This window comes from Hydra vulgaris, chromosome 04 (assembly GCF_038396675.1).
Source record: "Hydra vulgaris chromosome 04, alternate assembly HydraT2T_AEP".
In the NCBI taxonomy this organism is placed as follows: Eukaryota; Metazoa; Cnidaria; class Hydrozoa; order Anthoathecata; family Hydridae; genus Hydra; species Hydra vulgaris.
The window spans coordinates 24,726,509-24,741,427 of record NC_088923.1 but is presented as its reverse complement, the minus strand read 5'-3'; the positions used below and the strand labels follow the sequence as shown (position 1 = coordinate 24,741,427).

At 28.3% G+C, this 14,919-nt stretch overlaps 2 long non-coding RNA genes across 6 annotated transcripts; one reads left to right on the top strand and one right to left on the bottom strand.

The window, feature by feature from the left end:
- The first annotated feature begins 2,102 nt into the window (after positions 1–2,102).
- LOC136079688 (uncharacterized) lies at positions 2,103–13,088 on the top strand. 2 transcript variants are annotated; one of them, XR_010638134.1, is made up of 7 exons: positions 2,103–2,188; positions 2,970–3,026; positions 3,113–3,242; positions 11,578–11,676; positions 12,329–12,487; positions 12,791–12,853; positions 12,939–13,088. It is a non-coding gene; the product is annotated as an uncharacterized LOC136079688 (long non-coding RNA). The 2 variants fall into 2 exon arrangements; XR_010638133.1 differs by having other exon boundaries at positions 12,791–12,972.
- Positions 4,157–5,765, bottom strand: LOC136079687 (uncharacterized). 4 transcript variants are annotated; one of them, XR_010638132.1, is made up of 4 exons: positions 5,736–5,765; positions 5,184–5,278; positions 4,894–5,059; positions 4,552–4,773 (listed from the first exon to the last, which is right to left on the bottom strand). It is a non-coding gene; the product is annotated as an uncharacterized LOC136079687 (long non-coding RNA). The 4 variants fall into 4 exon arrangements; XR_010638129.1 differs by lacking the exon at positions 5,736–5,765 and adding an exon at positions 4,157–4,524 and having other exon boundaries at positions 4,601–4,773; positions 4,894–5,549; XR_010638130.1 differs by having other exon boundaries at positions 4,551–4,773; positions 4,894–5,278.
- Positions 13,089–14,919: the final 1,831 nt, after the last annotated feature.

The window sequence follows — 14,919 nt, the reverse complement described above, 5'->3', positions numbered from 1 at the left end:
AATGGATATTAAACAAATAGATATTAAAGCACTAAACTTACATTAAAAAGTAGCAATATATTTATATATTGTAACTTATCTATAGATTAAAAAACTAACTCACTCACAATTTTGTGTTATCTTCATTTTACCTTTTTAGATAACTAGTTTTTTTCGATCTTGATTACATTATTAAGCTAACATCGTTATTCAATCTAATTTTAACAATTAACTCAATCACATTGCTTTTATTGTATGTAAAAATATTTAAAAAAACTGAACAAATGATAATAATAATGAGGAGAACAATTATGATTCTTCACTTATTTAATTAAATAGAAATATTTAATCTACATATGATTTAAACCCAGTCACGCAAAATGAATGTCAGGTCAAACTCGTAAAATAAGTATAAAATTGTAAACAAAATAAATAAAAATAAGTAAAGTAAACAAAGGAATAAAATATAAAATAAACTGTAAAAATGAGTTCAACTATAAAATCCAATACTCTGTAATGCTTGACTAATACAATGAAATCATTGTTACAGTAAAAACATTTTATTTCAAGAAAAGTATATAAAATATCAATGAAAAGTTAAAACAACTAAAAAAGCCATTAGGCATTTTTAGCTTACGCTTTAAAGGCACAATTTGTACGACTACCGATTCTGTCAGAAGCTTGAATTAGCCTTCGCTTTATAGACCTCTTGACAACTGTATTACTTGCTGCTTGATAAACAAACAAATTTATTCTTTGTGGCTGGTGAGCCCCGACTTCTTCCAATGTACACCACAACGGCAAAACGGACATTAGGCTATCCCGCTGGAAGTGGTTACGGCACTCAATAACCTAATGACTACGCTGACACTCACGCACATGTTCATTCGGAAGCTCCACAATGCACGTCGAATCAGCGCTCGCTGACTATGTGCTCGGATCTAAAATCTCACTCCATGGCACATCATTCCACACCAGTACGGGGCAGTAGCTCTTTTGGCTAAGAGGGATGGCTTGTGGCATTAGCCGTCGCTTTATGGACCTCTTGACATCTGTATTACTTGCTCCTTTTTCATGTTTTTAAACTGCAACTGTTAAATTTAAAACAAGATAATTAGATGTAATCCATTTAATAACAACAAAACAATTATCTATTAATTTAATTACTGTTGATTATGTCAGGAATTTGTTTTAAATACAAGGGAGTGCTGCTACATCGATAATATTATAGCCTGTTGCAAGGAAGTGCCGCGACATCGACTGAGGGTATGGTAGGGGAAGGCAGTCTATTAAATAATAAAAATAAAAAAAACCACTTTGAGCAAGTCTCACAACAAGTGAAAAAATAAAATTATTTTATGCTGCTTAACTGCAGATTTACCCATTTATACAAGTAAATTATATAAATATAATTTTAATAATATTTATAATAAATTTATAATAATAATATTTATGTATTTATGTATATATGTAATTATACAAAATTTTTACAGTTATATATATATACAGATAATAAATATATATAAATTAAATAATTTATAATAAATGCATAAATATAACTACATGTATATCATTTACTTATACTATAAATGATATAAATATAAAATAAATGATATAAAGTATAAATGATTTGAGATCCTTAAATCAAATTATTAGTATAACATTAACAAGTCTTAGGTTATACATCGTTGAAATATAACATTTGCCGAATGTTATAACCTATGACAATATTCATTATTAAATACCCAGTAGGAACGCAACGTTTTATTCACGTTTCAATCACGTGTATTTTAGGTGACTTCGTCCAGGTTAATATTTTACGTGAAAGTCACGTGAAAGTTACGTGCCAAAATATCTCGTCTTTCGGAACTTTTTATATTCTCAAAAAAACCTGGCATAAGAAATGTGAAATAACATTTTTTTTTATATTAATTATTTTTTTATAGTATAGTTTTTGTATTCATTATATTAGTTATAATTATTTACTGCTATGATAATATAATTAATTTTTATTGTAGTATTATCATAATAAAAAAAAAAAATTGGTCTATATAATATCTTAAAACGCAATGCATTTAAAACAGAACTAAAAAGAACAATATATTTTAAGTTGTAATATCTAATATCCAAATTATATCCAATTAAGTTAAATAAAATAGTTCCAAGCGTCCCTATTTGCCACACAAATAAGATAAAACTCAAATACAAGGTATGCTTTTTTTCTACTTTATAATATAATATTTTAGACTGGCGAATTTGTCCATTTTGCTTACTTAATTTAGTACGAAATAAGTTATGTTATAACGTATCTAATATTAAATTAAGTAAGCTACATGAACAAATTATAACTTCTAGCAGAACTTATTCTTGATTCTTGAGCAATAATAATGTCTCTAGAACTTCTGCATACATTATTACTCAAGAGCCGTTTAGATAAAAACCCAAAATAGATTTTCTTTCTTTATTTGGTTTTTATCAACAAGGTTAAAGAATTTATCCAAGATAATATCAATAAATAAATGTGTTATGTTATTTATTATTGATATATGTATATATTATTGTTAAATACTTTATCTTTTTATAATATATGACATCTTGATCTCGTGCTTTTCTTGTTAAAAAAGGTTAATACTTATTTATTTCCTTTTTTTATATTATTTAAATATATGATTAATATATATATATATATATATATATATATATATATATATATATATATATATATATATATATATATATATATATTCGAGTTATATGAAATTATTAATATATATATTATATGACTTTTATTAATATTGTAAATATGTACAATATAAAACAGGTTATTAACGCGGATTTGTTTGATGTTTTCCCCACAAAAGGATGATTATGATGCTATTGTATTTGAAACTGCATTTTACTTATCTTTCAATGTTGACGACCTTCCAATATGTAAAGCAAGTTTCTCTCAAGTATAGCATTGCTTTTTTAAAAATTGTTTAATAATTTAGATCAAAGAAATAGCAACACCAGAAAATCTTGTTGCCAAACAGTTGGTGACTCACCATGTAAGTTTTGTGTTGAAAATTTGTGATTTAAGATGATTATTTAATAATCATATTATTATTTAAGTTTTTTATTTGTTTCTTTTTAGCTAAATTTGGTGTTGTGAGCTATTATTGGAGAAAATATCGACTTATTCATTAGATAAAGTTTGATGCGTGCTCTTACCCCGTTTCCTTCTTCACGATTCAATCATGTATATTTTAGGTGACCTTGTCCAGGTGACAATTTTACTTGATTAAAACGTGAAAGTTACGTTGCCAAAATATTGTGTATTTTGGAACTTTTTTTATTCATAATAAAAACCTGTGAATAGAAACTTGATATTAGAAACTAGATATTCTTTATTTTATTTACTATTTTTTTATAATTTAGTTTCAGGGATTATCTTATTCGGGATATTCCCGAAATACCAGATATTTTTCTGAAATTTATCTTTTTCCAAATATCCGAAAAGTTTTTCAAACATACAACTTATATTACTAGTTCCATACATACAACTTATATTACAACATATAACAAGTATATATTATTCATCTATTTGTTTTTATGTTGTTTTAGTCATCATTCCCAGACAGCACATCTGGTTTTAATCTCGGAATTAAAACCCGTATAAACACGTGTTTGTTACGATCCAGGCGTAAACCAAAAACACGTGGATTTCACGGGAAGTTTAACTGGAGTTTTACACGTGTTTTCTAAGGTTTCAAACACGAGTTTTTTTATGTTTTAAATACGTGTTTTTGAGGTTTTAAACTCGTGTTTTAAGAGGTTTTAAATTCGTGTTTTTTATAGTTTAAAACGGACTTATGGCACTAAATAAAGTTTCCAAACGGAAACTTTATTTAATGCCTTAAGTTAGTTCAGGCATAAGTTTTCCAAACTTATGCCTGAACTAACAGCTGTTCAGCACGGTTAAATGATAAACCAAAAATACGTAGGTTTTGTTAGACACGTTTATAGCTTTAAACATGTAAACCTTTTTTTATATATACTACATTATATTTACGAAAATTTTGTTGTTTTATTTTTGTTTTTCAAGGTAAATTATTTTACAATAATACTACGAAGAAAAAATAAACAAAGAAATAAAAAACCAAATCATTAAAAATAAGCTAATAAAAGACGCTTGGCACATGGTTACCATACATAATATTTAATTTCGATTGATCGCCTCTTCCGTCATTATAAAATCTAAAATCGTATAACAATACGCTTTCGCATTTTTACAAACAATTCCAGTAGCATCGAATGTTCTTTTTAATTTTTCTTAAAAGTCGGGTCTCGAACTTTACTAATTCCTCAATTGAGGTAACCTGTTCAAATTTAATTTCATTTAAATCTTTATCTAAAAACTATTGCAGTAGCCCAAATTTCTTTTTATGTAATGGTGTGACACAATCATTTTACGCTAAAACATGGCATCATCCATGGGAGAGGTTTCGTTTGTCTGATTTTCTGGTCAATCTGTATTGTTAATGGTTTTTGATGATTCGCCTTAATCTATTTAAAAAAAAAACAAATTTTATAATAAATAACAAAATAAATGATTATCTTAGTCTATTGTTTTGTATTGTACCTAAGTAAATGCACTATAAAAAATGCTGTTTGAAAAAACCAGAGTGATGATTTGATGGAAGAGTAAAATTGCTTTTTTCCTTATTAATCACGTTTGTTTGTGTATGTACATTTAAACGGAATCGACCCTTCATTCTTCTTTTCAAATTGTTTTTTAGAGCCACCTACTTCAACCTAAATAAGAGACGCCCTTAAAGAATTTATGAAACCCATTAAGAAACATAATTCATTAAATATACTATTGTACTTTTTAAATATTATAAACTTTTAAATTAAATGCAAATAATTTATTACTTTGGAAAGACCCAGAAGCCCGAGTATTCACAAGTATTTTAATTAGCATTTGTACCAGGATGTAAATCCTCTTTTAATTGATTTTTGCTTATAAATATAGAAATCTTTAAAGGTTGATTCGAAACCATCTCATTTAGGTTTTGTTGCTTGTTAAAGTGCAAATATCCTGTTTTAAGATAAATTAGACTAATATACACTCAAATATAGGTAATAAATATAAATATAAGTTATACATAATATTTAAAAAAACCAAATGCACACATGCCCCCTGTTCATTAATAGTCACCTACCTTAATCAACATTAATATTATTATCTTCATTAAGTTTCTGAAGTCTTCTATAAATATATTGTCTTCATCTAGATTATGTGATAACAGTAAAACTCCTAAAAGATAAAATTTGCAAAAACAAAATTTACCAGAAATATTAGTGTCATTTTAAATTTTTTGAAGTTAAAGATAAATAACTAGAGTTTCAATACAAGTATTTTCATTAACAGTTGTACCACCATTAATATTTTTTCTCATTCTCTTTTTTGTTGAACATGTGAAAAACTTAGTAGTTGACTTTTAGTAGAATTAGTAAGATTATTTTAGTAAACTATAAGTAAGTAGAAGACTTATAGTAGAATCTTTTCAATTTATGTTTTGTTGCTTATTAAAAACCCACATATTCTGGTTTAAAAATGTTATATATATATATATATATATATATATATATATATATATATATATATATATATATATATATATATACATACATACACACAAACAAAACAAAAAAAGTTCAATATGTGCTAATGCATATCACTAGCCATAGTCTGCTTGATAATAGACCCTTACCTTTATCAGCAAAAAAAATATCATTTCCGCAATCAGATAGACTATACTTACAGACAGTATTTTGCAACAAAGTATTACTAGATTTTGCTGTCAATATTGGTAGAGAAAGTTTATTCGATGAAGCATAGGAAGTATATTGGTGCAGCCTCGCAGCTCGAAGACAAATTTAAACATTCAGGAAATAAATTTCTAGCTAAGGCTGATCGATATTTTTTCATATATTCTTTCTACTATGCTGAACTTGTTCTTTTCATTTTTGTTAATTAATTATTATTATTAGGATATCCTATAGCATTTAGTACACACACATTTATATAAGAACAACACTAGTATTTTTCAAACATATAACAATAATAACAATTGTAATAGTAATAACAATAATACTGTTAACACAAAAAAATTATTTTATGTATTTATATATATATATATATATATATATATATATACATATATACATACATACATATATATATATATATATATATATATATATATACATATATGTATATATATTCTTCGCAGAAATAAACACACATATACAGATACAAATATACACAAATATACATACGCCGAAATAAACACACAAATGTGTGTATATGTGTATATATTACGTATACATAACATATACATTTATTTATAAGTGTGTATGTATGTATATATGTATATACATATATATATATATATACATATATATATATAAATATATATATATATATATAGTCTATATATTATGTATGTATGTAACATACATACATAATATAGTGACTTATACATACACACATATATACATATGAATACATAACTAAACACATACATATTTTATATATGTATTATACATACATATATAAAATATACATTGTATAAAATATATAGATACACAAGTGTGTATGCATATAGATACACGTGTGTATATATATGTGTTTATATATATATATATATATATATATATATATATATATATATATATATATATATATATATATATAAATATATATATATATATATATATATATATATATATATATATATAATATATGTGTGTGTGCATATATACATATTTATATGTATATATATATATATATTTAAATATATATATATATATATATATATATATATATATATATATATACATATATATATATATATATATATATATATATATATATATATATATATATATATTTTTTTTTTTTTTTTTTTTTTTTTTTAAACATCTTCGCTTCCAACAAGGCTGCAAGCAGCCACTAATTAAAGTTGGAAGTTACTGTAAGAGAAAAGATGAAGGTTGTAGAGCAAGATAACGATTGACAGACGATTTAAAAGATTGCAAATTATATGAATCAGGAAAGCAAGATGAAGGAAGCGAATTCCAAAGAACTGATGTTCGAGGAAAAAAACTAGACGAATATGCGTTTTTGGAGCACTTAGGAACAGTCACAGAAAAAGGATGACACTTAATTGAATGACGAGTAACACGAGAATGAATTTTAGTAGATGGCACAAGAGACGCTAGCTCTTTAGAGCAGTGCCCATTATAGTATTTGTAGAAAAGAAAAAGAGAAGCAACATTACGACGATGTGATAATGGTTGGAGGTTGGCTGCAAGAGCAGGTCCAACTATGTTTACAATGCGTTTTTGCACCTTGTCTAAAAGAGAAAAGGCATCATTAGAAGATCCGCCCCAGATATGGCAACAGTATTCCATACAAGGCCGGATTTGAAATTTATAGAGATAGAGAATAGAATCTAGAGTAAGAAAGTGGCGAGCTCGATAAAGAGATGCAACCTTAGCAGATGCTAATTTTGCAACCGATTTGATATATGGTTTCCAAGAAAGATTCGAAGTAAGAGTTAATCCAAGAAGATGAAGAGTAGGTGACTCATCGAGTACATCACCGTTCATAAATATAGGAAGATCTAAATTATTGCGATAACGATTAACTGAAAAAAATTGAGTTTTATCTGAATTAAAGTTCACCAGCCACTGTGAGCCCCATGCTGTAGCAGAAGTGAGATCCTTTTCAAGCTCAAATGCCCCCTCCAGGCAATCAGAGGGTGTTGGTTTCTTATCACGACAAGAATAAATGGTAGTATCATCAGCAAACAATGCCACCTTAGATGTGAGAATATCTGGAAGATCGTTAATATAAATTAAAAAAAGTATAGGGCCAAGAATAGAACCTTGAGGAACCCCTGAAGTTACAGAATAAGAAGAAGAGTGTTGTCCATCGAGGACAACTTTTATGCTACGATTGGAAAGGAAAGATTCAATGATCTTAAAGATGTTGCCGGACACACCATAAGAAGAAAGCTTATGGAGAAGACAAGCATGCCAAACTTTATCAAACGCTTTTGAAATGTCAAGAGCGATGGCCTTAACCTCTCCACCTTCATCTAATGCATGAAAAAACCTGTCAGTTATTACTGTTAGCAAATCAGCTGTAGAACGAGAAGATCGAAATCCATATTGATGGTCAGAAAGTAAGTTATTAGATTCAAGATGAGAAATTAAGTGTTTGTTAATTAAAGATTCAAAAACCTTGCTTATGATAGGAAGAAGACTTATGGGACGGTAGTTAGACAAATCAGATCGCTCCCCAGAATTTTTGAAAATAGGGATAACAGATGCGGCTTTCCCACAGGCTGGAAAACAAGACTCTGATAAGCACTTGTTGAATAGTTTTGAGAGTATAGACGACAGCTCCGGAGAACACTTCTGCAAGACAATAACAGGTATGTTGTCTGGGCCACAAGCTGTGGAATAGTCTAGGCAGGAAATCACTTTAGATACAGATGCTGGAGTGATATGAATGTCAAGCAATGGATCAACCTGTTTGTTGGCAATATCAGGTAGGACGCAATTAGTGGAATCAAGAGATGATATTGATGAAAAGTTTTTAGCAAACAGTTCGGCTTTGTCTTTAGGTGAGGTGACAAAGTCTGAACCGTACAAGAGAGGTGGAATTATAGATTTGCCCTTATTATTGATATTATTAAAGATTCTCCAGAAGTCACGAGAGCCTAATTTTTGAGATGAGATACGAGATTTCATGACCTGAGAATAGCGGGTTTTGGCGTTAGACAAAACCTTTTTACAGTTGTTTCTAGCAGTAATAAACAGACGTCTGTTTTCTGGAGAATTGTTTTGCTGATAAATATGGAAGTAACAGTTTCGATTGGCAATCGCAGCAGCACAGTGTGAGGAAAACCATGGAGGAGAGTGAGGTTTGACCTGGAATCGTCGAGAGGGAATAAAAGATTCCATGCCTGCCTGAATCCACGAAGTTATGTAAGAAGCACATTTGTCGACAGGAAGTAGAAAGATTTCTACCCAAGAGCCATCACGAAGAAAATCACGGAAAGAATCCCAGTCAGCTTTACTGTAGTTGTAAGAGGTTCGATAATAGGGGGATTCAGGTGATGAAGAAGAATGAGATATTAGTTTTAAAGAGATCAAACTGTGATCAGAAGCACCTAAGGGTGAATGTGAAGAAACTGAGCACTGACTAGGATCAGAAACAAGACATAAGTCAAGTAGAGAAGGTAAATGATTCGGGTTGTCAGGAAAGCGAGTTGGAAAGTTGACTATTTGAGTTAGGGATTGAGAAAGGCAAAAGTTGTGGGCTTTAATGCCTGCAGAGTCACTGACACTAGAGCCAAGCCATTCAGAGTGGTGAGCATTAAAGTCACCGACAACAACTATATTAGCTGATGGATAAAGAGAGAGGGTTTGGTCAATATGATCGGAAATAACATCAAAAAGAGTGCAGTCTTGAGATGAAGGAGAGCGATATAGAACAAAGAGAAAGGCAATAGAGTGAAGTGGTGCTAAACGAAAGCACATGAAAGAATAGTCTGTGGATTCAAACCTAGTTTCACGACAAACAGGTGAATTCTTACGAATGTAAATGCCCAGGCCAAGCATGTGACTATTGGAGTCTTTACGAATCAGAGGAAGATAACCATCAACAGTAAGATCACAAGATGAGACAGCCGAACTCAAATTAGTCTCACAAAGAGCAAGTAGGTCTGGTGAACTTTGCAAGAGATAAGACTCAACAGAAGAAAAGTTACTTCGAAGACCACGAATATTAGTGAATGATAGGTTTAGAGAACTTGGTGATGATGATGGTTTTTTGTGTTTTATAGTTTTTGGTACTTTATTCATTTTTAAATTAGTTTGAAGAACTTGACTCAAAGCATAGATAGTACTCAGGACACCGTTTAATAGCCCAAGCAATTGCCTCATTACTACTAATAAACCCTAAGCCGTAACAAAGGGCTCCAAATGTGGCCTCCGCAATGCACACCAAAAGTACAAACAGGGACACCATCCATGCGCAACATGGCACTGTTAATACTTTGATATTTTTCAGCTGTTGATGGAATCAGCCTCTCTGAGAGCTACCACAGAGTTCGGGAAACCTGACTACCAGCCGGCCTCAGAACCATAAAACTGAGTTTTAGAGCTGTACCCTCATAAGGAGATAATAGAATGAGTTGCCTAGTCATAAAAACAGTGACACGAGCAAACCCATGCATTGAGTCAAGAAGATCCAGCATTCAACATCCTAAACTGGAAACAATGTATTAAAAATACATCTGCGCCAGCCTAATAGATGAAGAAGGGGTGCGAGGCTGGTCAACAGATAGAATCTGTTTACCCCTTAAGTCTTTGCCTAGGAGGCCTTCTACAAGACAGTAGCTGGGTGCATTTAACATCTGCCCAAGATGAGTATTTTTATCGAGACACCATCTCTAGCCTTTACTCAACCAAGAGCCCTAAGGCAGGGGGTGTTTTAAATCGGAGTTGGCATCTCCTAGCCTTTGCCTAAAAAGGCGTATCCTACAAGGCAGCAGGACATGAAGCAGATTGTACTGGGTTACATGTTACCAGTAGCAGGATAACCTGATCTGACACTTGATATATATATATATATATATATATATATATATATATATATATATATATATATATATATATAGTATGTATATATATATATATATATATATATATATATATATATATATATATATATATATATATATATATATATATATATATATATATATATATATATATATATATATATATACATGCTAATACTTAACAAAAACTGAATTTATTTAACATATAAATTTTCTCGACAATCGTTTTCCTGAATGTTCTTGTTACACACTCTAAAACCTTCCGAATAATAAAAATGCAATAAATTTGAAAAATCCCGTGCTTAAAGTAATGGTTTCACATTCGTTGCGAAAACTTTTGATAATTTAATACTCCATTTTTGTAACTGAAAAACCATCACTAAAAACTTAATATCCAAACTGGTTTTTTGGTAAAATATAATAGTTAATTTCACGGAATTAAAACCCTATTCTTGACACGTGTTATTCTTAGTGTTTTCGGGAGTTTTAAACACGCAACAGAAACCACGCGTAACTTTTAAACGAGTTGTGCCTTCTGGGTTCATACAAAAATTAAGAAAAGTTTTTAAAAAATTAAGAAACAACTTGGCTGAATGCAAAATTAAGGGAAAAATGAGGGGGGAAATATTCTGAATTTTTTCAGGATATTTTCCGTAAACAATTTTCCGGATATTTTAAATATAATGATTACATGAAATATGTAGTTTATATATTCATTATTGTAATTACTTTTTATTTTACTTTTATAATAATGTAATTATTTTGCATTGTAATTTTATAATAATTAATTAAAAAAGTAGGGCGTAAGATATCTTATAACATTGCAATCCATTTTTAACAAAAATAAAATGTCACATATAATATTTTATCCAAACATATTATATTATCTTATAACTAAGTTTTATCAATTTAGGTTTAATAAATATAATATAAAGCTTAGTTCAAAATTGTGTAACGTTGTGGCAGATAATTCTCATATTGCAACACGCAAAAGATCAAACCCTACTACAAGGTATACTTTTTTTTCTACCCTATTGTATATTATTTTAGACTGTCAAATTTGTCGATGGAATTAATTTAATAATAAATAAGTTATTATAACTTATTTAATATTAAATTTAATAAGCTACATGACAAATGATAAGTTCTGAATAAAATATTATTGACTAGAAAGACCCAATGGTATTGTTATGTTATTGCCTAGGAATATCATTCTGTAGTAAGACCCAATAGCCTTTTAACTTTTAAAGTTTGAGAAATTTTACTTTTTCCTCTCTTCGTCTTCTTTTGTGATTGCACCCTGTAGCAAGAGTTTAATTTAGTTCATATCTGGTTGGAGAATGCAACTTGATTCTGAGTTGAATTTTCAGCACACTGTATTTATTGGTGACCTAATTTGACAATACTTTATTATACATATTTTTAGTTTTATACTTAATATATTATATATAATTAGGGGTAGATGAGGCTCCTTAGCCGTGGTGAATGTTTCCACAGCAAAAGGAGCCTCAAGGTGAAAATCTCACCATGGATAAGGAAAATCATGATATAAAATCCCCACTATAATGCTGTGTAGTTATGTGATAACTATTGCATTTTTATAAATTGTTTTAATTTTTGTGTGCATTCTAAAATGACATTTAATGCTGTTCAAAACTTTGTAGATTACTCATTTAAAGCAACTTTGTGGACTGTCACTTTTGCATCTTGTGAGTTAATGTATAAACAAGTTAATGCAGAAACAGATGCAAATATAAGAAGATAAAAAACAAAAAAAACAAATTATCATGTTATCACATAGTACACAGATGTTATCACATAAGGTGAGTACAGTTCTTTTTCTAATTATGCCCATCAGTTATTAACTTTATATATAGATATAGATATAGATAAATCTATAGATAGATATTAGATATAGATATATATAGATGAAAAATATTTTTTTAAACTTGTATTTTTTATTTTGTACTTCTTTTTTTTAATCATCTGACGACTTTTTTGGTTACATCTTTTTTTATTAAATACTTATTTACTTTTTTAGCAATCAGAGTATAAAATTAGAAGGCAAATGACTTTTATTTTTTTACACTGTAGTATTGTTTTCTTAAAATTATTTAATGATTTAGATAAAAGAAAACACATAACACACTAGAAAATCTTGTTGCCAAAAGTAGTTAGCAACTCTCAAAGTAAGATTTGTTTTAAAAGTTTGTGATTTAAGATAATTATTAAATAATCATATTATTATTTAAGATTTTATTCGTTTCTTTTCAGCTAAATCTGATTCATTAGATAAAGTTTGATGCGTGCTCTTATAAGACTTTGTACTTATTACTTATTGGATATAAGGAGGATATTTTAGCAAAAGTGCAGCTTTTGTTACAAATTAAAAATTTTTATGTCAAGAACTAATATACTGACTAATAAAACCATGTAATTTAATACGTATTAAATATTTCCTCGACGATGAGTTTTTTTCTTTACACGAATCCAAACACTTATAATTGTAATTATAAAGCATAATTATTGCTTAAATATTACGTGCCAAAATTAACGTAAAAAGCACGTCTTTTGGACAGTTTATGGGACCAAAAAGTCACCTAAATATCACGTGCCGAAAGTAACGTGAAAAACACGTCCATAAATCACGTGAATTGGCTATTTCATGGGGACCAAAAAGTCATCTAATTGTCACGTGCCAAAATAACGTGAAATTCACGTTTTTGTCACGTCGCTGTGCCTACTGGGTAGTATAACCTATGATAGTATAATCTATATAATATAGTATAACTTATGACAATATATTACATAATATAATAATAATTGATTTTATTTTATAAGTAAATGTTTTTTGAGGATATCAAATCATTTATACTTATAATATAAAGTATAAATGATATAAAGTAAGTAAAAAACATTTACTTACTTTTAAAATAAAATCAATTATTATGATATTATGTAATATATTTTCGTAAGTTATATATAAATTATATTTTTATTTTATATAAAATAATTAAAATAAAGTATAAATGATTTGGTACCTCAAAAAACACATTCTTACTTTTAAAATAAAATCAAATATATGTGCCATTACAATTGGTTTTGCTATAAAAGATTTCTTATTCTTCGTTAATGAACTTCAATAAAATTATAACAAATAAAAATATTTCTATTTATAGTGGTTTACTAATGGACTTTTAACACGCGCATGCGTCATATTTTGTTCAAATGTTTGTAAACAGAGACAATTGCTGTTAAAAAGGGATTACTTACTAAAGTTACACTTCAAACTTTAATTATTTGTGGATAATGCTAAATTATCTCTAAGAAATTATGTCAAAACAATATTTTAGGTATGGTAGGTTTTACCAAAGCTATCATTTAAATAATTTTAGGAGGAGAAAAGATGTGGAACTAAAGTGAAACTTTGTTGTTTTTCTGGGAAAGTTTAACCTGTGCTTACATTATGGTCTATATTTTAAAGTTGTAAATTTTTTAGTTATTATCTTTAGATTTTTTTTAAATATGGTAGTGTGTGAATCATTCAAAACTAAAATTATAACTGGGTTACATTTTTTGTTATAACTTAATGCTTTTAAAAATTGATAAGTTTTCTTTATATTTGAAGGTTTAAAAATACTGACAGAACAATATTTACGCCATGACACTGCTATTTATATTCTGAAAACCCATTTTTAATGTCTGAAAACTCTTTTGCTATGTTTCATAAACTTATTTTAAATATCTGTAATTTTTTTCTTCTTAGGCAGAGTTTTTTGTTAATATTTTTATACAGTTAGGTTGTTTTTTATGAAGTGCTCATCCATTATACTTTTGAGTTTACGTGTTCTTTTCATGTGCCAATAGGTACTTTTTATGCTCTTGAATTCAGCATGAATACTCTCTGTACACTGTTCTCCATGAAAAAAGTTCTCCATGAAAGATGCATGATATTCAAGCATATGAAGCTTAGGTGTAATTGAATCATTTGGCCAATTATCACGGAAGTATTTCATAAAATCTTCAATTTGATTTTCTGTAAATATATGATAATAGTAATAATAATAATAGTAATAATAATAATAATAACAATAATAATAATAATAATAACAATAATAATAATAACAATAATAATAATAATAGGTGTCATACTAAGATTTTGAATGTTTTCTTTGTTGAACTGCTTGCAAGAGTTAATAATCTAGTGGCAAACCCCAAACTTATCAAATAGGACTTTAAATTTCTGAAAAAGTTC